Source organism: Rissa tridactyla, chromosome 3 (genome assembly GCF_028500815.1).
Source record: "Rissa tridactyla isolate bRisTri1 chromosome 3, bRisTri1.patW.cur.20221130, whole genome shotgun sequence".
Lineage (NCBI taxonomy): Eukaryota > Metazoa > Chordata > Aves > Charadriiformes > Laridae > Rissa > Rissa tridactyla.
This window is the reverse complement of record NC_071468.1, coordinates 95816665-95838523: the sequence shown is the minus strand read 5'-3', so window position 1 is coordinate 95838523 and position 21859 is coordinate 95816665.

The following is a 21859-nucleotide window of genomic DNA, read 5'->3' as shown; positions in this document are numbered from 1 at the left end:
TCTGATTTTTACCTTTAATTCTCAGTAAATTACTGATCTCTTTGGAAGACAAAATGGTCTGATAATCATGCTACAAAGTCTCATTAAACCACTGCAGAGTTTCCAGGAGACTGGAAATTCACTGTTGATTTCACTAATGAGCATCTTTGAAGTAGGCAAATGTATGCACCAATGTTCAGTTATGAGGAAAACAATAAAGTAAAAGAACACTTTTGCTCATTCAAGAAATCTACAGACAAGCTGGAGTCATGTTTTAAAAATATGTTGAAAGAGCCACAACTGGGAAGGACTAACAGAGCACTACATCTTTGTAGGAGAAAAAGAGAAAGGAAGTTTCACAACTTCATTTTGGAAACAGCAATGTTTTGGATGTGTTTTCAAAATGCAATCACTCAACCTTCTGCAGCTGTCTGTCATCTTATGGCATGCCTATAGCCTCAACTACAGACAACACTCATTTCGCATTATTTTTGTTTTCATTGTCCTACCTATTTCTGTTTGGGTGATTAGCAAGTCACAAATTCAGTTGTTCAGTCCCAAATCCTGTTTAAATACTGTCTGAATATTTTCAGCATACTTGAAAATCCAGAGGAAAAAAATGTATTCACATAAGGAAAATACCAGTACATATAACTATACCAATACGTGTAACTATGCCAATACAGTACGTATGGCTGTTAATAATAACATGCTAAAGCCAGTCATTAGCTTTGCTTAGGAATTCTTTCAGTTAACTCACTTTTCATGGTCAATACATTTCTCCAACAATATCTTATCTAAAAGCTATTGTCATATTGTGGCCTGGCATTTCATACTTCTAACCTCATGCTTGTTATGTGTTACTTTGATAGCTGACACTGTATCATTCAGAGATAAGTCTAAAAATATCTTTCTCCAAAGCTCAATGTCTTTTTGAAAAATATAGCCTCTCCTTGATGCCCACATATATCTCCTGATCATGTTAATGGAATTTTATGCATTCATTGATAGAGGACACTAAATATTTCCATACTGTATATAGATAACAACCGTACCATAAAGTGCTCTAATTCTAACTTTATTTACAAGGCAGCTCTGAACTTAGAGTAGTTTGATGTTAAGATTCATTATTCAGCTAGAAAGGGAAAAATACAAGCTCATGAGCTAGCCTATCTACAGAAATTATCATCCAACTTGATAATCATCACCTTCATCACAACCATCTTTTAGCCATTTTCTTAACTTCATAAAACTAGAACAGAACCTTAGCTTAGGTAAATCAAAGTCTTTTTCAGCATAACACATTTCCCATGAGAATATAAAGGAGAGAAAAGGGAATCTGAAATATGGTAGTGTCTCATGCTGTTTTCAATCCTTCCCAAACTGTTTCTGAGCTCAAAACTTTGATTTTAGGTGCATGGATATTATTCCCGTTGAAGGCAGTGTGTCATACCTCTGCTGACATAGCTCTGTTGAAACCAATGGAATTAAACCAGAAAATAAATAAATAAGTGGGCCCAGTAGAAGCCTCAGCATGTCTCTTGGAGCAGAATATCCATCTTCTAGTGAATCCATCACTGTTGTATTTGTGTCCCAATTTCACTCAAAGGGTTATTTCACAAATGTATGTGTGCACATGAGTCAAAATTTGGAATTGCAATTATAATTTATTTTGTATTGAAATAAGTGGTTCAGAAGATGTTATGTACTTATTTTGCCAGGTAGAAATACATTTATGTCAATAAGGAACATAAAAGTTGAGAAAATACTTACAGTCAATTACTTCAGATGAAGGTCAGGGCTAAATCTTCTGTGGTATACTTCATCTCCACATACCCTGAGAAGCTCCCTTTGTTTGTTGTCATCTTATCTTGACTTCTCCAACTTTTTCTCTTTGTATTACTGGGCCTTTCTCATGCTTTTTAAAATATTCCTTCTCCTGTCCCTGAAACAGAAATTCCACTTGGACTAGAAGTGTGGGTATTGTGGACTCGTAATACACAAGAGTCAGCAACTGGGGAGTCCTGGCATCCAGGGGCCAGTTACTGGGCAGACTGGAGGCATCCACATTGTAGACGCGGATATGTATTTCCCACAAAGAGACCTTCATTCTGATCAACTAGAGAGGGGAACAGGAAGAGGCCATTGGTGCTGTTTGTGTCTGTGTGAGTTCTTAGTGTGTCATCTGTGTTAATCTGTGTGTTCAGCCATGTGTACGTGTGCTGTGTGCATGTGTGCATGTGTGCCTATCAGGAACAGGATCAGTCTCACTACTGGCTGGACCTGGGGAGGTGGAGCCATGGCAGCCTCAGCTCTGTCAGCCTACTGAATTCAGCAGCTCCTGACACTTTTATCACTAATCTTGCTCTATTTCTGTGTATGTACCGATAGCTCCCATCGCCCAATCCTAAAGAATTATCAATTAACCTTTGCAAGAACCGCTGCAACTTTTGCATCTGAATACCAAGCACTTTTCAGTTACCATAGGTTATTTCTTCTTCAGAAATACACATAAAGTATACAAAAAAAGTTGCTTTTCATTATATTATTTTTCCTTTAAGTAACAGTTTCAAGTTGATCTCATTACTCTGAACCTCCTGTAATTATTTACATCAATACAATCTGAATATGATGTGGATTATACACGATGTTAGATCAGAATAGCAGCAGTCTACACTTACTTTGCACAGCAGATGCACAAAAATGGAAAACAGTATTTCTGTGTTCATATTTTGTTCAATAATTATTAATACAATTTACCATTTATTTTAAAAATAGCAGGCAGTTTATTTAGCTGCTGTAGCCTAATAGTAGTTACAAAAGACACCTCTAACAGCATCTGTAAATATTTATGCATCTAGCATGCACGTGGGTTTGATGTAAACAGGCGTATCTCAAGCCAGCCACGGATATTTGCTTCTGAAATAACATATTCTTTCACTAGTGTTTATAGCACTATTGCAGTGAAAACAGTTCTTCTGAAGATACATTAAATCAACATTAAATCAGAAGTATTTTTAGTAATGAAGCGTACGGTCAGGTGTGGTGAATTCTGTGGTGATGACTGCTGTAAAAAAAAAAACAAAACAAACACAAAACAAAACCAAAAAAGAACCAACAAAAAAAACATACACAAAAACATTAAGATCTTGGGAGAAGAGTACTCTTCCTTTGAATCACTCTATACTGCTCTCTGGGAAAGTAAGAGAAAGGTAAAAAACACATCATTGAAATCTAATGTTTTCAGGTAATATTTAAAGTACCAATCCATTTGTAATAGTACTGCAATCTTGTTGATATAGTTTTTATGTAGTTCCAGTAAGGTATTACAGAAAGGTAGAAACATGCTGTCATAGTTGCTTAAAACTGTATTTTTGCCTTCCACATAGTCTTTTTTGCATCCATACCTATGTCTGCAAAGTATTAGCTTTTACACCTAGCAGGTAGGAAATTGTCAGAAACCATTCTAACTTCTCACAGTGTTCCAGAAACATGAAAGAGAATGGAGTGTCTCCTCAGTAATGAAGGCATGCTAAGCCAGAAGATTGGTCTCAGAAACCTTAATGACACAAACTGTAGTTTCTCATAGCCAGCTAGCGTGTGCTGCTAGAAGAGCAAATAAATAGCTCAGGCTCATATTGCTCGTTGTTCATAACAACAGGAAAATGTATTCAGCTTATTGACACTTAAGATAGTTCATGAAAATTATGATTTTTTTCCCTGTCCTGCAGAGTATTTGATTAGAAGACTATATAGGTAGACAACCTTGCTTATTGTGAAAAAGTCTGCCATAGAAAATCAGTTTTCATTAGTTCCTGGAAAATAGTGATCCTTTAGGAAAAGCCATTTATCTTATTCAGAAGTTTTAAGATAAAACCAGCTACCAACTCAGTTGTCTGTTTGTTTGTTTGTTTGTTTGCTTTTTCCCATTGTAACTTTTGGGGTTTTGGGAGACTGTCAAAGCCATTAGCTCACAGGTCTGTCTGTGCCCTCTTACATCCCATTAAAGTATGCAGGAATCTCTATCTACCAGTACTACTGTTGAAGAACTACAGAATTACAGTTTTTAGGGACTGATCTTAACACCCATTCCCTATCTCCCTGTGCTGCTTGGGGAGACGAGATCAGGTAGAAGGAGTGAAGTTGAATGTGGAAAAAGGGGGACTGGGGAGAAGGAAGAGGAGGTGCTCCATGGTGGATCAGGCACAGCCCTTTCCCCTTGAAGGGGCTGCAGACCATGGAGGACCCTCACCAGAGCAAAAGAACAGAGCACAAAGGATAGAGCAGCAGAGAGAAACTTCTATGTCCTGGCCAAAACCACCCACCACATCTCCTACTGCCTCACTGAAAGCATTGAGCATAACTTGAGCGTAACAAGCAGGGAGAAGAGGTGTCTGGACTGAAGCTGAACCCAGGAAAGCAGGAGGAAAAGCTGTTTTCCCTAAGTGTGTAAATGTTTGTTTCTGGGATTTTTGTTTTTGCTTCCCAGTACCTGAATCAGTAATAAAATATTTATTTTAATTGGCAATAAGTTAAGTAAATTCTTCCAAGTCAAATTTGTTTTGCCTGCAACAGTAACTGTAAAGTAATCTCCTTTTTTTGTATTTAAACTCACAAACTTTCTCAATCCTGTTCTTCCTATTTTCTCCCCCTGTCCAACTGAGGGGGAAGTAAGTAAGTAGCTGGATGGGCCTTTGGGTGCCAGACAATGCTAAACCACCGCAGAGTAAAATTTTGTTTTGAGGAGATATAATTTGAAAATCAGATATTGAATAATTCTTTCTATTTTGATCCTCTGCTGAAATAAATTTAGCTACAAAACACAAAGTAAATGGGACTCCCTGATTGGGGAGCAATTATTTTTCCTTGGCTACTTATACTAATCAAAATATTCTTACAATAATAAGGAACAGAAGAAAGAGAATTCAAACTGATAAAAAAAAAATCTTAACACAATGGAGAAGTGATACAAAATACAAATGAAACTTACTGAGATCCAGCTTCTTATTACCAAACAGTTATTAGACTGCCCTAAAACGTATATGAAGGCCCAGTATCTTTTGGATGGACTGTAAGAAAGCCTTTGGGTTCAGTCCTATATTTACGGATACAGGAAATAAAGAGAACAGAAAACACTGCAATAACACAGCCTATTACTAATTTAATTATGAGCATCTGGAAGACAGACCTTACCATAAGTAGCCACAACATAAAGTGCAGCACTTTGCTGTAGTGGGATTTCCTGTTGTCTTTGTTGCCCATTTTATGCCTCCTGTCAGTCTTCACTGCTTCAAATAAAAGAAATACAGGTTTAACCGTGAAGAATATTACTATTGTCCAGATCTCTTTTATGAACAATTATTGTAATGAATAAGTCTTCCATGTTGTATCACTCTGTGAGAACCTGTCTGACTCAAGCTCCAAGAGGAAAGATTATCATCGGAAAGACCATAAGATCAGAAGATCAGTAATGCTGGTACTTCCCTTAGGATGCTGATGTTTTGCATTTTCCTTCAGTATTCAAAGTTGGGCTTCTTGATTCTTATTAGTACATTAAAGTAGCTGAGTTTTGAAGCTAAATGCATAGTTTTATATTCTCATTGTATGTTCATTGGATAGTCTACCACTTTCTGTTTTTCTTTTTTATTTATAGTTGATTATCTTGACAGCAAGCCCCCCAAAAACTAATGGGTCCCATAAGACTGCTCCTTGACTCCTATGTGTACCTCATAACTCTATTTTATATATAAATTAAAAAGAGAATGTTGTGAAAACCTTGAAATATATTGCATTAAATAATTGTATCAATGAGACTAAGTCTTCAAATCTATTTAAAGATATGATCATTTTCCCAAGATTTTGGGAATCCTGGGCTGCATCAAAAGAAGTGTGTCCAGGGAGGTGATTCTGCCCCTCTACACCATTTGCATACAGTGCTTTCCCTCCAATAATTATTCTTTTTTTAAAATATTTACCATCTATCATCTCTCTAAATGAAGAGTTAGTCTGATTGCGTTTTTACGTTATATCCATTTACAGCAACAGACCTATTGCCAGCACCTAAAGTGATCTTTAAAGATAAGTTTTGTGGGAGAGTAGGTCTTTAAGGTTAGTCTTTTTTCTCAGTACAGAAACCAAATTGTCCTCCCACTTACTATTCTTTTCAATACCCCAATGAGAGAATTACTGTTAATTACGGGATGTAGTGATTGAAACAATGTAAAATGTAAATGTGTAATACAAATCATTATTATCCATAGATCAAACTGTTAGTCAGGATTTATGTTAATCAATAGATGTGCTTTATATAGTGCCTTCCAATGTAAAATTGAGCATATTGCAATACATCACACTCTTTGTTAATTACAGGATTTTAAAGTTTTCTTCTGAGGCATTCATCTCCACAGAACGCTATCTTTATCATTTTGGTATCCATTAGTGCTGCCATTTCTCACACATTATGATGCTGTTGTAAGCCAACATTCTTCACGGGGTTTACGAGTGAGCTAGACAAATTTAGTTCAAGTTAAAACCTATCACCAGAGTCAGTCGTCTGCTAGGTTATCTATTGTCCTTGGTTTAAAATGTAAAATTCGGTAGCCTATCCTGAGTGTATTTGTCTTATACAAGACTCTGTATGTTAGCAGTCCATCTGATTTCAATTTATATTTTAAAACGTCAGAAGTAATTAATTCTGTTTTTTCTTGCTTTTCTTTTTAATACTTTTCAAACATGAAAATGACAGATACGAAACACGGTATATTGTTGGACTTATCACCATAAATATGTTGTCATTTGGGGATTTTTCCTTTTTGTCTTTGGTAATACTGAACTTTGACGGTAAACAGAAAATACCTGCTATTAGGAGTTTGTGAAACAGACTAAACAGGCTGTATAAAAAACTGAAAAGAGATCATATAGTAGGGACAGTAAAAGTCTACAGATCTGTGAGTGGCATAGTGGGCATGGAAGAACTGTTCAGCTGTTCACTCTCTGTTCCATTGCCCAAGCTTGTGACCTTCATTTGAAACTACTAGAAGCCATGTTCAGAATAATCAAACACAGCTGATTCTACACATCGTAGTAAGCAGATTTATAGTACTCCTTGCCAAAGAATGTTGTGGATTAAAAAAAAAAGTTCATGTAAGTTTAAGGGAAGACTGAACAAGTATTTGAGAAACACTGAAACAAATTTAGGATGGCAAAGTGTTGGTTCTCCCTTTACAACTATACGTTTTCCAAATTTATGCAGCAAAAAACAATACAAAGTCAATTTTCTTGGTTTCAGTGTGTTTCAAATTAACTTTCTCCATTATATCATCTGACTGCCGTTTCACTAGCAATATCTGTTGTTGTATAAATTAAACATGGTATTTATTAGCTCTTTTTACTCATTAAGTATATACATATAGTGTATACATACATAAGTACATACAGGAAGTATGTACCTATTACCTTTAAAGACATTAATGCTCTCAGGGTGTGAAAGTTGTCTTATCTTAAAAAGAATTATAATTTCCATGTTTAGCATACTGGAACTACTATCCTAATTTGTAGTTGACTATCACTTTCGCTTTGAAACCTGTGACTGATTTACAATCTAAAAGTTTTAAAGGGAACTCTATCAAAGGCTAAAAAGAGTAACCTTTCAAATTTGAAATTTTAAGGTTTTATTCCCAAAAGTGAGTCACACATCTCTGTATCATCATCCTTCAGATCACTTCCAGCTGTAACAATTTTCATGTGGTCACCTACGTATCCTTAACTGATTTGGAGGTGAAAATTGCTTTCCCTTTCCACCTTCCATTTTTCTGTTATCCATTAATAATATTAACTGCAAAAATTATTTTTTCTGAATTGTGTCTTCTGAAATGCATACATATAACGATCAGTTTGGGTTTTTTGTTTGTTTGTTTGTTTTTAATTTGGTAATCTGTACTTATTCTCTGGAAATTTTTTAAAATATATTTATGTTAATTAATTCTGCTTCATTTCTCAGGTTTTTTAATAATTTCTGGTTGTTTAATTCCCTTTAGTCTATTTCCTTGTCACCAGTTCTGATCCTGCCATTTTCATTGGTAGTAGTCTGTAGAATGGCCAGATAAAGACTTTTCTTACTGACAAACCAAGATCTCTGTTTACAAAATCTGAGCTTGTTTGATGGAGAATAGGGCTAATCCGATGTAATCATATACCCAGCACAAAATAAGCAAACTCTTAAGCCTCACTCCAAATCAGTTTTACTTTCCTTTTTATATACCTGTGACCTGGTTCCTACCTTTCCTGTTCCCTCTTTGCTATAAGGTTATTCTTTGTCCTATATCCAGATTTGTACACTACTGATTTCATTCTGTTTCTTTGTGGGTAAAACAGTTGCCTCTTAGGTTTTCTTTTTCCCTGGATTCCATAAACTCTTTGTCTTTGTAAAATTCTTATGAAAACCATTAAAAGAGCAGACATGGCAAAGATCACAATAATAATCTTTCTAACACTTTTTATTCATGTTTAGTGAGGGATAATTAACAGAGTGTCTCAAAATTTTCAAGATAACCGTGATCAGAATGAGCAGAATATTTAATACACCCTAAATATAATCCTCAGGTACTTGAAACAGCAAGAACTAGGGCTCTTGCTAGCCATGCCTATCAGCCAAGAAACAGATTTCCCGCTATTATCTACAAATCTTAGACTGCGTTAGAATACGAAAGTGGATTAAAGGATTATACTTTTGCTATTTCACTTAAGTATCCTCGATCAAAAGCAATCCATACTATTCTGTTCTCCAAAGCATTTTATGAGTGGCACTTTCTGAGCTCAGAGTTGTTATTATTGCATTTCATGACCAGATAGTGATTTGTAAAAAAAATGTAGACCATCCAACAATGTCAGATGTGTCAAAAAATTGATTTCCTGGAATGTTAGAAAGGTAGAGAGGCCTACTTGAGTTCTGTTAAATTCTGTGACATCTCGCTGGGGGGCTGGAAAGGATGTTTCTTAGTTCAGGCTAGCTATGTACAGAAAACCAAACACAAGCCCAAAACTAATACGTATTTAATAAGCAGAAAACTGTTTTCTACCAAGAGGAAAAAACCTACAATACTATTTATTTATTTATTTATAATTTTATTTATCCACTTTCACAATTTCTTCAGACACTGGTAGAGGATATATAGCTAGACTCTATTGATAACTTATGAGTGATTATAGAAATCGCATAGGGTTTTTTTTATGTGAAGTACCACTCTTAATGGTATTTCAGTCTTCTTACTAATAGCCACCTCTTCAATCCCTAGTAAAATGTCAATCCACCGTCTACATCCACAGAGATACAGGCACTACATCCTGCCCCCAGCGTAAATCCACATTTGTCTTCTGTCAGTCCCTTCTGTCTACTTGTTCTTTTATTTTACTGTTGAGAATAGGTCATCTGCTGGCTGATCCATTCCTTATGAATACTTCCATACAGCTTCAAATGTCCCCTGAGAATATTTTGCAAATGCTTTCAACTGCTGAGCTGCTAAGCCCTGCTTTCCACACAGGCACTAAGGTAAGCTAAAATAAATGTTTTCTCTTGTCCCCTGAGTTCCTTTTAGAGGCCCAAAGTGAAACAGTGACAGATATGGATATCAATGCATTATAAACAATCTACTGACGTATCATGTCACTATAGTGTCATTATATATATATATATATATATAAACTCATATTATATTCCTCAATGCCCTTACACTAACAACTGAAATTTGAGCATATGTGCCATCTACTATTTATTGCAAAGAAATTATGTGTCACAAGCTTACTAGGATAAAATGATGAAAAATAGAATCTAGTCACATTTACTGGACAGTCTATTTATACAAATTATCATTTTTAACTGCCAAGATTTTCTGAGCAATGAAAGGGATCACACCTGCACATGTTGACAAAGAGTATCCCTTTTCATTGGCTGCACTTCCTACGTGCAACCATTTGCTCCATAGGTGTGAGGGGTAAATATTTAAAGATTACAACCAAAAGATTGTATATACCAAACATCTCTGTATGATACATCACTCTGTGTCTTTCTTTCTTTTGTACTTAGTAGACTGCAAACTATCTGAATTTCTACAGCAACCCTAAGGATGTCCTTCTAATTAACCAGTTTTAAGAGGATGATAACCAGTTTATATATTGTGGACATGATTCTGATATTTTTTTTTTTTTTCCCCAGCAATATATTCTGGAGTAAAATCAGTGAAGCTAGAGAGGAAAATCAGTTGAAATAAGAATTAGCACAATTGGCAATATCCTCTTCTCTAAGAGCATGCATACATGCAATGTAGCTTAGCTGACAAGTAACTGTTAAGTTATGGTAGTGTAGGTAAACATCTGAGCTTTAAAGGGTAACTGTCAAAAAGGTTTATGTTTCAAATCAAGTAATATTACTCAGTGTCTAATAAAAGAAACAACTTAGCGAACTTCAACATTGCTCCAATGAAGCATATGACTTCAAGTATGCATATATACATACATATAATCACACAAAACCTGTGTGTCCAAAAGAGTAGATAATAGGTCAGCTACTTCACCCCATTAGCCTGACAAGATCAGCTAGTCTGTATTATTCCTATTTTCTTAAAAAAATATCTTACAGTGATAGAGGTCATATAGCCTCTCTAGCAAATATATTCGAATGTTTAACTACTCTTACAGTTACAAAAATAAAAAATAAAAAATCCTGACATAAATAGTGCTTGATGTAATGCAAGTCTCTTACTTCCTAAGCTATCTACAGGCAACATGGACAAAACAGTATATTAGCTTCCTCTTGGCAGGTATCTTCTATATATAAAGGCTGCTATATGATCTCCTTTCTTTCTCCTTTCTGTCTATAAAATATAACCCAATTTCTTCAATAATTTTGTCAATTATTCTCCATCCTCATTTCACGCAGCTGATTATTTCCACCTTGCAAATGTCCTTGTAGAATTGCATCTTTTTTTCTGACCATTTCTGCATTTTCTCTAAATTATTCTGAATTCAACTTCAACGTGCTTACAGACTCCACAACGTTGATGTCATCTGTAAATTTAATCAGTGTACTTGCCATTCCATCAGCCAGGCTGTTAATAAAACTGCTGAACATTACTAGAGCGATAACAAACTCCCTTGGAACTCTACTCAGTCCACTCTTCAAGTTTTGCAGTAAACCTTTAATAACTTCTTTTTGTACAGCTTTACAATCAGCTTTTTGCTCACCTGATAGGAATCCTATGGGGAAAATATTGTAGGCAGTATCAAAGAATTGCAAAAATGAAAGAACATAGCCAGAGTGTGAACAGCTGTTGACAAAGGAAAGTTAGTGGCTGTCTAACCTGTCTTCACCTGGTTATCTTTCTTTGATTATTTTGGAGTTTTTGCAATCATAAGCACAACATAATGAATCAAAACATTCTTATACTAAATATATTCTTATAAGTTAACATTATAACTCATAGCATTCTTATAACTAAATATACAGCTTCCAAGTATAAATTTCAATAATATACTTCCAATAAGACAACTCTTTCATTCCTTTTTTAAAAAAGTATTTCATTTTAATGATATGCATTATGAATGCCTTTTCCAATTTCTGCAGACTTCCTAATCTTCCACGTTCCCATAGGTAACCATTAAGTATCATCTTATAAAGTAGCCTGTCAACACAATATGTCATCTTTGACTCTTAATAGCATGTTGTTATAATTCTATAATTAGAATTTATATTGCCAGAATTACAAATGCAGCAAATTCACTTAGCTTACATATTATGTCATTATATGTCATTACCTTCTCTTTGTTAGTCTGTGTATAAACCAGACAAATAAAATAAATAAATAAATCCACTCAATTAAATGATTAACATGACATATATTTTATGTAGACAGAATATTCAATTGTTCTTTGTAAAATGTTCTCTAACAAAGCTAAGACCTCTTTTGGAAAATCCCAGGTTTTACCAAGTTCATGTTACCACAGACAATGTTAAGGTGGTTTTTAATCTTTTGAAAACGTGCTTATATTTTTTTAACAAATAAGTTAATAATTTATTTCTGCATAATTTCTGGAGAAACAATGTAAAAAATATATTAAAATACTCTATAATGTAATTATTAAACAAAAGCAATACAGCAAAGACAACTGTTGAAAGCTGTTGATGCACTGTTTGCAAGACTATGTTTTTCTTTAGGAATTACTTAGGTGATATAAATGTTTCACCTCATTAATGTAGTTTCTCCAGACTGGACTGAAGTTGCTAAGTCAATTTGATTAAGTCTTCCATTTGGAGTGAGGCAGGGAGGGAAAGGGTAAGGCTAATATGGGAATTCTTTACATCATGGTCTAATAAAACTATTTTGTGCAATAAGTGACTAAGCAAGTGAACAGTAGATAGTATTTTTCAAAAATGGGGATTCATTTAATGCACTTTACAAGAAAGAAGTTAATTGAAAGATTAGCTTCAGATTTATACCAAACAGTCATGCTGCATAAAACAATAAATCTCAATCTTTGATAAGAAAAATGTCATTCATCAAATCTGTCAAAGGCTTTCCAATAGATTTTGCCACTGTAGGGAGAAAATTTGTGCAGTCAAAGCTCGATTGGAGTTCAAGCTGGCCAGCACTGTGAAGGACAACAAAATTGTGTTCCTTTTAGCACAAGGTCACACATTTAGTTGACCAAGGGAAGCCAGTAGATGTGGGGTTTTTAGATTTTAGCAAAGGTTTTGATACTGTCTCTCTCAGTATCCTTCTGGACAAACTGTCCAGCATATAGCTAGACAAGTTCACAATACATTGGATGAGCAATTGGCTGAAGGGTTAGGCTGAAAGGGTTACAGTAAATCGGGTTACACCAGGCTGGTGGCCAGTCACCAGTGGGGTTCCCCAGGACTCAATTTTAGGGACAGTTCTCTCTGATGTTTTTATAAACACAGGACACAGGAATCAAATGTACAGTTAGTTTGCTGATATTAATAAATAAGGAGGAGCTGTAGCTGTAGACTCCCTCAAGGGGACAGAGGCCATACAGAGAGGTCTGGATAGACTAGAGAGCTGGTCAATCACCAACAGTATGAAACAAGAGCAAGTGTCAGATTCGCCACCTGGGATGGGGTAATCCTGGTTATATGTACAAACTGGGGGAGAAGAGGCTGGAGAACAGGCCTGCTGAAAGAGATCTGTGTATTTGGGTTCATGGCAAGTTGCATATGAGTCAATAGGCAGCCGAAAGGGCCAACTGCGTCCTGGGGTGCATCAAGCATAGCATAGCTAGCTGGTCGAGGGAGGTGATTGTCCCACTCTACAGTGCACTGGTACAGCCCCACCTCAAGTACTGTATGCAGTTTCGGGCGCCTCAATATAAGAAGGACATCAAATTATTAGAGTGTGTCCAGAGGAGGGCGACCAAGATGGTGAAAGGTCTCGAGGGCAAGACTTACAAGGAGCATTTGAGGTCACTTGTTTTTTTCAGCTTGGAGAAAAGAAGGGTGAGGGGGGACCTCATTGCAGTCTACAGCTTCCTCAAGGAGGGCAATGGAGGGGGAGGTGCTGATCTCCTCTCTCTGGTGACCAGTGACAGGACACAAGAAAATGGAATGAAGCTGCTTCAGGGGAAGTTCAGATAGAACAGTAGGATAAAGTTCTTCACTGAGGGGGTGTTCAGTCACTGGAACAGGCTCCCCAGGGAAGTGGTCACAGCACCAAGGCTGTCAGAGGTCAAAGAGCATCTGGATGATGCTCTTAGTCATATTGTTTAGTTTTAGGTGGTCCTGTGAGGAGCTGGGAGTTGAATTCAATGATCCATATGGGTCCCTTCCAACTTGAGATATTCTATGATTCTATTTGCAGAATTTTTAGGGACAGTTTGGGATGAAAGTATCATTTAGGAAGAAAATAAAATTAAAAAACATTTTGTATAATGTATATTCCATAAGTCAGCTCATTGATAAGGTCCCCAAATTCACTACATGTAGCACTGCTTGCACCCCAAAAGTAACACAAGGAGATGATCTGCTTCTGTGATGTTCCAGCTCTCAGGAATTTTCCAAATTGCCTCTCAGTGTTTTCTCTCTTCATCTGAACTCTGCACCAAATCAGTTCTGTAATTGGATTTCCACTGGTGTCTTCTTTTCCGTCCTTATTCTTTATTCATTATTCCGTCCTTATTCATTAACCGCTGTCAGAGAAACTGTAATAAAAATGAGCTACTAGGTAGCCTACTAGTTAGTAAAATTGGATATTTATTTGTTATACCCTTCAGAAAGCCTCACTGTAGATTTGAGAGCCAAACCAGCCCTTGAATTAGGGTTATCCAGGTACAGGGCAAAAGGGTTAACTAAAGAGGTGAAAACCTCTGCACTGGTCTGTGGTAAGTAACAGAATGTCTGAAAAAATGTAGTGGTCATGAGTCATGCTGGATAGTACCCTTTAAAATTTTCTTCATGAGATCAATTTCACATTAGAACCCAAGTTACGTTAAAATAAGAAAGTTGGGTTCTGGTAAATTATCAGTCACTTCATTGCTCATTAAGGAAGCAGCTATTCACATCACCATCCTTGGTAAGGCTTGACTTTTTGATCAGTGTAATTCTTTCTGGTTTACTTGCATTGAGAATTTTTAGGAACCAGGGCTTTGTGATACATTTTTATTACTCAAGCAGGTTATACATCCTTTTGAATGATATGAAAGCTATTTTCTATTAGACTAATACAGAAACAAAAGTTCTAAGTCTCACTTTCCCATTTTCTTGAATAATACTAATGAGGTCTTGTTAAAATAAAATCATGTCCATTAACTGATTCTTCAAGATTTTCTTCCTTTTCCCTAACTTTTTTTTTGCCACTGGTCCCTTTTAACAATATGTTTCTTATAATACCTCCACAAAGACAGAAAAAAAGTAACTAAATCCACGTAACTCTCACACCAAGTGCCTGAGATTTCCAATACATGCTAAACCCTGTACAAACAGCAACTATTAGTAAGAGTGTTAAATCCACTGAACCTCTTCAGTCATGCTGACATGCTCTAAAATTATAGATATGGAGAAAATAAAGAAAGTATGAGGATTATAAGGATTGGAATAGACTGTGATGAAAAGCATTTTGCAAATGAGCTGACTTCAGTGAGACAACTCTAATTATATAGAATCATTTGTTGCAAGCCAAAGCATCATAATGTGTTCAAAAGACAATGCACTGGATTTATAAAGGGACGTTTTAAGCACTTTGTAGCTAAATATAGAGAATAGCTTGTTGATACTAAATCATACAGGACTAATTTGGTCATGTCTCGCAGGGCATCTGTATGAGGCATTAAATACACTTTTTATATGCTATTCAGAAGCCAGTGGGAAAAAAATTAAAAGTCTGGAGCCACAAGAGATCCTATTCGCTCCCTTCCCACTGGTCAAAATATGTTATTGTCTGAGCATCACTACTCCTATGCACTTGATGGAACAGCTACCCCAAAATTAAAGAGTGCATTATACCAGACACAGATCTATTGAGATAGACTCTCTCTGACAGGAAGGAGACCACAATCTCCCTGAGCTACATTTTCATTTCAAGGGACCCTGGAAGCAATGCAAAAATATGGTGGTCCTTACATGGAATACACTATAATCTTTCAGTCTAGCTAATAAATCATCGAGGAATAGATCTGGGCACATCTTCAGTGCTTTCTTCTGTGTGTATTGGCATGCATTTTTAAATGCGTTCACTACAACTGTTTTCATGCCTCTGCCTGCAGAAACATATGAAAAATTAGTGAATGTCGAACAAATATTAATACCATGAAAGAAACAGAGGAGTGGTTTCGTAAAATTGCCTGGTTGATGGCTCTTCCACTAAAGAAATTAGTGCCATTAAACCTGAGAGTAAAATGATGCCACATGACCTAAACTGTTGAATCAAAATTAGACAACATAAAACAATGTATACACTTAATAAATGAGACAGTACTAAAGACATAACAGAGAGTTATCTTACTGCTGGGGAAAAAAAAAAAGGGAACAAGAAAAAGAGCAAGAGAGCCATACAAGAGAAACATGGACATCCTGGATCAAGTCCATCAAAGGGCCATGAAGATGATTAGGGGTCTGGAGCATCCTTTGTATGAGGAGGGCTGACTGAGTTGAAACTCTCTAACCTGGAGAAGAGAATGCTTGTGAGGAGGAATGGAGACAGAGCCAAACATTTCTCAGTAGTGCCCAGTGTAGAACTAGAGGCAATGAGCACAAATTGAAATACAGGAAATTCCACTTAAACTTAGGAAAAGACATTTTCACTGTAAAGGTGGTCAAACACTGGAACAAGTTGCCCAGACAGGTTCAAAACCCACCTGGACAATACGTTTTGCAACCTGCTGTAGCTGACCTGCTTGAACATGGGAGTGGTATAAGAGGATCCCTGGACGTACCAACCAACTTGTGATGTTGGATGAGTGATTCTGTGAGTACAATCGCATCAGAGCTACCAAATTTCCTAAAACAACAAAGAAATTTGTCCAGAAGTGGAAAACAGATATATTATTGAAAATGAATGACAATTAATTACTGTAATAACAGGGGCTTATCTGTAAGTATATAACCTGCTCTGTTGTGTTGTGCTGAAAACACAGTCACCCAGGTGGGCTGCCAACACTGTATAAACCCATGGTATGGTTGAGAATCTCATAAGATGTGGTGACTAAACATGATTCATCTAGATCTCAGGAATTATCCAGAGGGGTTGTTCTATGAAAAATTATATGTCACAAGAATTCCTTGGGTTTATTGTAGTTTATTTCAACTGAAACAATACATGAAGAAGGATCTGTTTTCGTACAGTTCTCATCTCCACCTCCTCACTAAGTTGTTTCACAAAGAGGTACACTACTTTGATAATTTCAAAACCAAATGTTCCTTTTTCTATTCAATAGTTCCCAATTTAAAAAAAAAGACAATAGAAATAAGAAATAATGAAAATAGTGAAAAACAAAAGTATAATTTGCCTGCTACCATCTTTTCCAAATAACTAGTATTTTAATGTATATATTTATATTCATTGCTGCCTGCTGTTGCTTAGATTGCAGTTTTGATATAACTTTATTACATCAAAAAATACTATTGCAGAAAATATATTTGAAAGATTTACAGAATTGCAGAATCTCTGAGGTTGCAAGGAACCCAATGAGAATCCTAGTCCAACACCCCTGCTCAAGCAGAGGCAGCTACAGCTGGTTACCCAGGGCTATGTCCAGTAGGGCTTTTAATATCTCTTAAGTGTGAAGACTCCACAACCTCTCTGGGTGGTTTGTCCCAGAATTTGACCACTCCTACGGCAAAAAAGTGTTTCCTTGTTTTCAGACTGAACTTCATGTGATTTAATTTGTGCCCATTCATGAGATCCCCCCAAGCCTTCTCCAGGCTGTCCAGTCCCAGCTCTCTCAGTCTTTCTTCAGATTGAAGATGCTTCAGTCCCTTCATCACTTTAGTGGCCTTTTGCTGGCCTCATCCCAGTTCATCCATGTATCTCTTGTACTGGGGAGTCCAGATATGGACCAAGACCTCCAGATGTATCTCAGCATTGCTGTGCAGAGGTGGAGGATCGCATCACTCGGCCTGCAGGCAATGCTCACCCTTATGCAGCCCAGGATGCTGTTGACCTTCTTTGCCATGAGGGCACATTGCTGGCTCATGGTCAGTTTGTTGTTTACCAGAACCTTCAAGTCATTTTCTGCAGAGCTGCTCTCCAGCCAGTTGACCTCTTGTCTGTACTAGTGCCTGAGGTTATTTCTCTGCAGAAGCAGAACTTCTTTTTCCTTTGTTGAATTTTGTGAGATTTACTGTTGGCCCAATTCCCCAGCTTGTCCAGGCAGCAGTTCTACCTTGTATATCAATCATACTTCCCAATTCTGTATCATCTGCAAACCTGCTGATGGTGCACTTGGTACCATCATTTAGGTCATTAAGCAAGATGTTAAATAGTATTTCACTCAGTATCAGCCCCTAGGGTACACCACTGGTGACTGGCCTTCATCTGGACTTTGTGCAACTAATCACAACCCTCTGGGCCCAGCTGTTCAACCAGTTTTCAATCCTCTTCACTGTTCACTTATCTAACCCTAACAATCTAATGGGAGACAGTGTCAAAAGCCTTACTAAAGTCAAAGTGAACAACATGCACTGCTCTCTCCTCATCCACCAAGACAGTCACCAAGACTATCAGGTTGGTTAAGCATGATTTCCCTTTCGTAAATCCATTATGACTATTCCAGGTCATGTTCTTGTCCTTCATGGGTTTGGAAATTATTTCCAGGGTTGGTTGCTTCATCACCTTCCCAGGAATTAAGGTGAGGCTGACAGACCTGTACTTCTGTAGATCCTCCTTCTTGCCTTTCTTGAAGAGTGACATGAGTGACATTTTCTGTCTCCCAGTCTTCAGAAACCTCTCCCAATCATCATGACCTTTCAAAGATAATCAAGAGTGGCGTCTCAGTGGCATCAGACAAATTCCTCCAGACAGCAGTTGTGGGTGCAACCCATCAGGCCCCATGGACTTATATATGTCCATTTTTTTAAGTGCTGCCTAACCTGATCCTCTTTTGCCAAAAGTAAGTCTTCCAACTCCATGTCATCCATATATAAAAGAAATATGTGAGTTTCCTACATAAATAATTAGTTGTGAATTATTTACTCAAACATAAAAACTAACCACTGAATTATAAAAATCAGTTTAATTGTTCTAGAAAAAAATGTACAGTTTTGACAGTTCGAATATAGAAAATAATATATGATTTAGTTTTTGGTAATAGATTATTTTAATTCTTCAACATTATGTTTGGAAATAAAAATAGAAGCATTAGAGATTTCGGGGTGGTTTTCTTTTTCTTTTTTTAATTGAGATAAACAAAATTAGATTATACTGTATTTATTGGATATGTGAAAACCTGTGATTATAAATATAAATGTGCTAGGTTATCATGTCATCTGAAGTCATCCTGCAGAGAAAAAAAAACACCAACAAGATATGCTTAAACCAGCTTTAAATAGCTTCTTTGACAAACTGTTTAAAAGCAATCCTAAAAAAGATTATATCAAGCTAAATTATGTCACATTTACATTTTACCATGAATTAGAAGTGACTGATAAGCACTGGTACTCACTAGGCAGTGATAATCACTCATCTGAGCTTATCTTACAACCTGTATGATAAAGTCTTCTAATATCTCAGCCAAAACAAAAATGTTCTATAACAGGTTCCTTTTAAAAATCAAAACATTAGATTTAGAGCATTTATAATGTACATATCTGGGGAAACATTTGCACTCGATATTTTATATTATAACTAAATAAGATTTTGTTATAGATCTTGTTTAAACTCTGAAAAGTACTCTCATATACTCTCATTTCATTGTGCCAGAAGTCTAGAAAATGAATTGAAATGAATCTTTGGGGCATGCTTTTTTTCTCAGACACCATCTGTCAATGAAGCTATTGGTTCAGTATGAAAGTTTCTTCTTATTTATATTACTTTAAGTTACTTCAAGTTTCAAGTGTATACGTCTATGGATAATAACTCAATTCCAAATTACCCCAATTACTGAACTACCTTTATATAATTATAATCATATTTATTTTTCTTCCTATGTTTTCATTTGCCATTGTATTGGTTTTGCATGGCAAGGTTTTGGTAGCAGGGGGCACTACAGGGGTGACTTCTGTGAGAAATTATAGTCATAGAATCATAGAATGGTTTGGATTAGAAAGGACCTTAAAGACCATCTAATTCCAACCCCCTGCCATGGGCAGAGACACCTCCCACTAGACCAAGCTGCTCAAAGCCCCATCCACCCTGGCCTTGAACACTTCCAGGGATGGGGCATCCACAACTTCTCTGGGCAACCTGTTCCAGTGTCTCACTACCGTTACAGTAAAGAATTTCTTCCTAATATCTAATTTAAATCTCCCCTCTTTCACTTTAAAACTGTTACCCCCCATCCTATCACTCCATTCTCTGATAAAGAGTCCCTCCCTATCCCCCTTTAGGTATTGTAAGGCTGCTATAAGGTCTCCCTGAAGCCTTCTCTTCTCCAGGCTGAACAACCCAAACTCGCTCAGCCTGTCCTCATAGCATAGGTGCTCCAGCCCTCTGATCATCTTAGTGCCCTCCTCTGGCCCTCCTTCTAGCTGGAAATTGCTAGAAGCTTCCCCCATGTCCGACAAACCCAATGTCAGATGGCTCCACCATGAATCCTCCACTGGTCAAGGTTGAGCCCATCAGCATTGGTGGTAGCACCTCTGGGATAACATATTTAAGAAGGGGGGCATAAAACCTGTGCATCAGCAATGAGGAGAGAGAAGTGAGATAAACAACTGTGAAGAAGGAGGGGAAGAAGGTGCTCCAGACATCAGAGCAGAGATTCCCCTGCAGCCCATGGTGAAGACCATGGTGAAGTAGGCTGTCCTCCTGCAGCCCTTGGAGGTCCACAGTGAATCAGATATCTACCTGCAGCCCATGGAGGACTCCACACCAGAGCAGGTGGATGCCCAAAGGACACTGTGATCCCCTGGGAAGCCCATGCTGGAGCAGGCTCCTGGCAGGACTTATGACAATGTGGAGAGAGGATTCCATGCTGGAGCAGGTTTTTTGGCAGGGCTTGTCACCCTGGAGCATTCTGTTCCTGAAGGACTGCACTCCGTGGAAAGGACCCACGCTGGAGCAGTTTGTGAAGAACTGCAGCCTGTGGAAAGGACTTACATTGGAGCAGTTCATGGAGGACTGTCTTCTATGAGAGGGACCCCACATTGGAGCAGGGTAAGAGTGTGAGGAGTCCTCCCCCTGAGGAGAAGGGAGCGTCAGAGACAATGTGTGATGAACTGATTGCAGCCCCCATTCCCCATCCCCTTGGACTGCTTGGGAGTGAAGCTGAGCCCAGGAGGAAGGGAGTGGTGGGGGGAAGGTGTTTTAAGATTTGTTTTTTATACCTCATTACCCTACTCTGACTTCTAATTGGCAATAAATTAAATTAATTTCCCTGAGTCAAGTTTGTTTTGTCTGTGATAATAATTGCTGAATGATCTCTCCCTGTCCTTATCTCGACCCATGAGCTTTTCATTATATTTTCTCTCCCGTGTCCAGCTGAGAAGGGGAGTGACAGAGTGGATTTCTTGGGCACCTGGCATACAGTCAGGGTCAACCTACCAGAGCCAGTTAGAGTTCCACAACACATTGTTGGTTTATTTGTTTTGAGTTTGCTGGTTTGGCTTTTTTTGTGGGTTTGTTCTTTTGGGGGTGGGGTGGATTGTTTTGTTTTGTTTTGTTATTGTTCCGGTATGCCTTGAATACAATTGTTCTTTTTAAAATAAGTGTTTGGCTCACCTGAATATTATACACACCGTGTTTCTATTTGGAATGCCCAGATTTTTTTAATTCAATTTTACTTCTTTTTTAGCAATCCTTGTTTGCATGGGATTATACTTTCAGCAGTCTTTATACATCAATAACTTCCAAAATTTTTGAGCAGGAATGCATTGAAACTGATGATATCTTGCTGAATAATAAAGTCCCAGTTAGAAGTTAAGATGGAAAGTTAAGTGGAAAAAAAAACATTAGGCAAAGAGAACTTCAGCCACAATCTGCCTGATTCTGATTACTTAACAGTTAATCTTATACAATGGTCATTAGAAACAGGGAGTTTTTTATATATATATATATATTTTTTAATAAGATGTGCATGTGTACATTGGGTTTGGTATCTGTTGTGTGGCACCTAAGCACCACACGGCCACGCACTCACTCCAACCCAGTGAGACTGGGGAAAAAATTGGAAAGGTAAAAGTGAGAAACTCATGGGTCGAGGTAAAGACAGTTTAATAGGG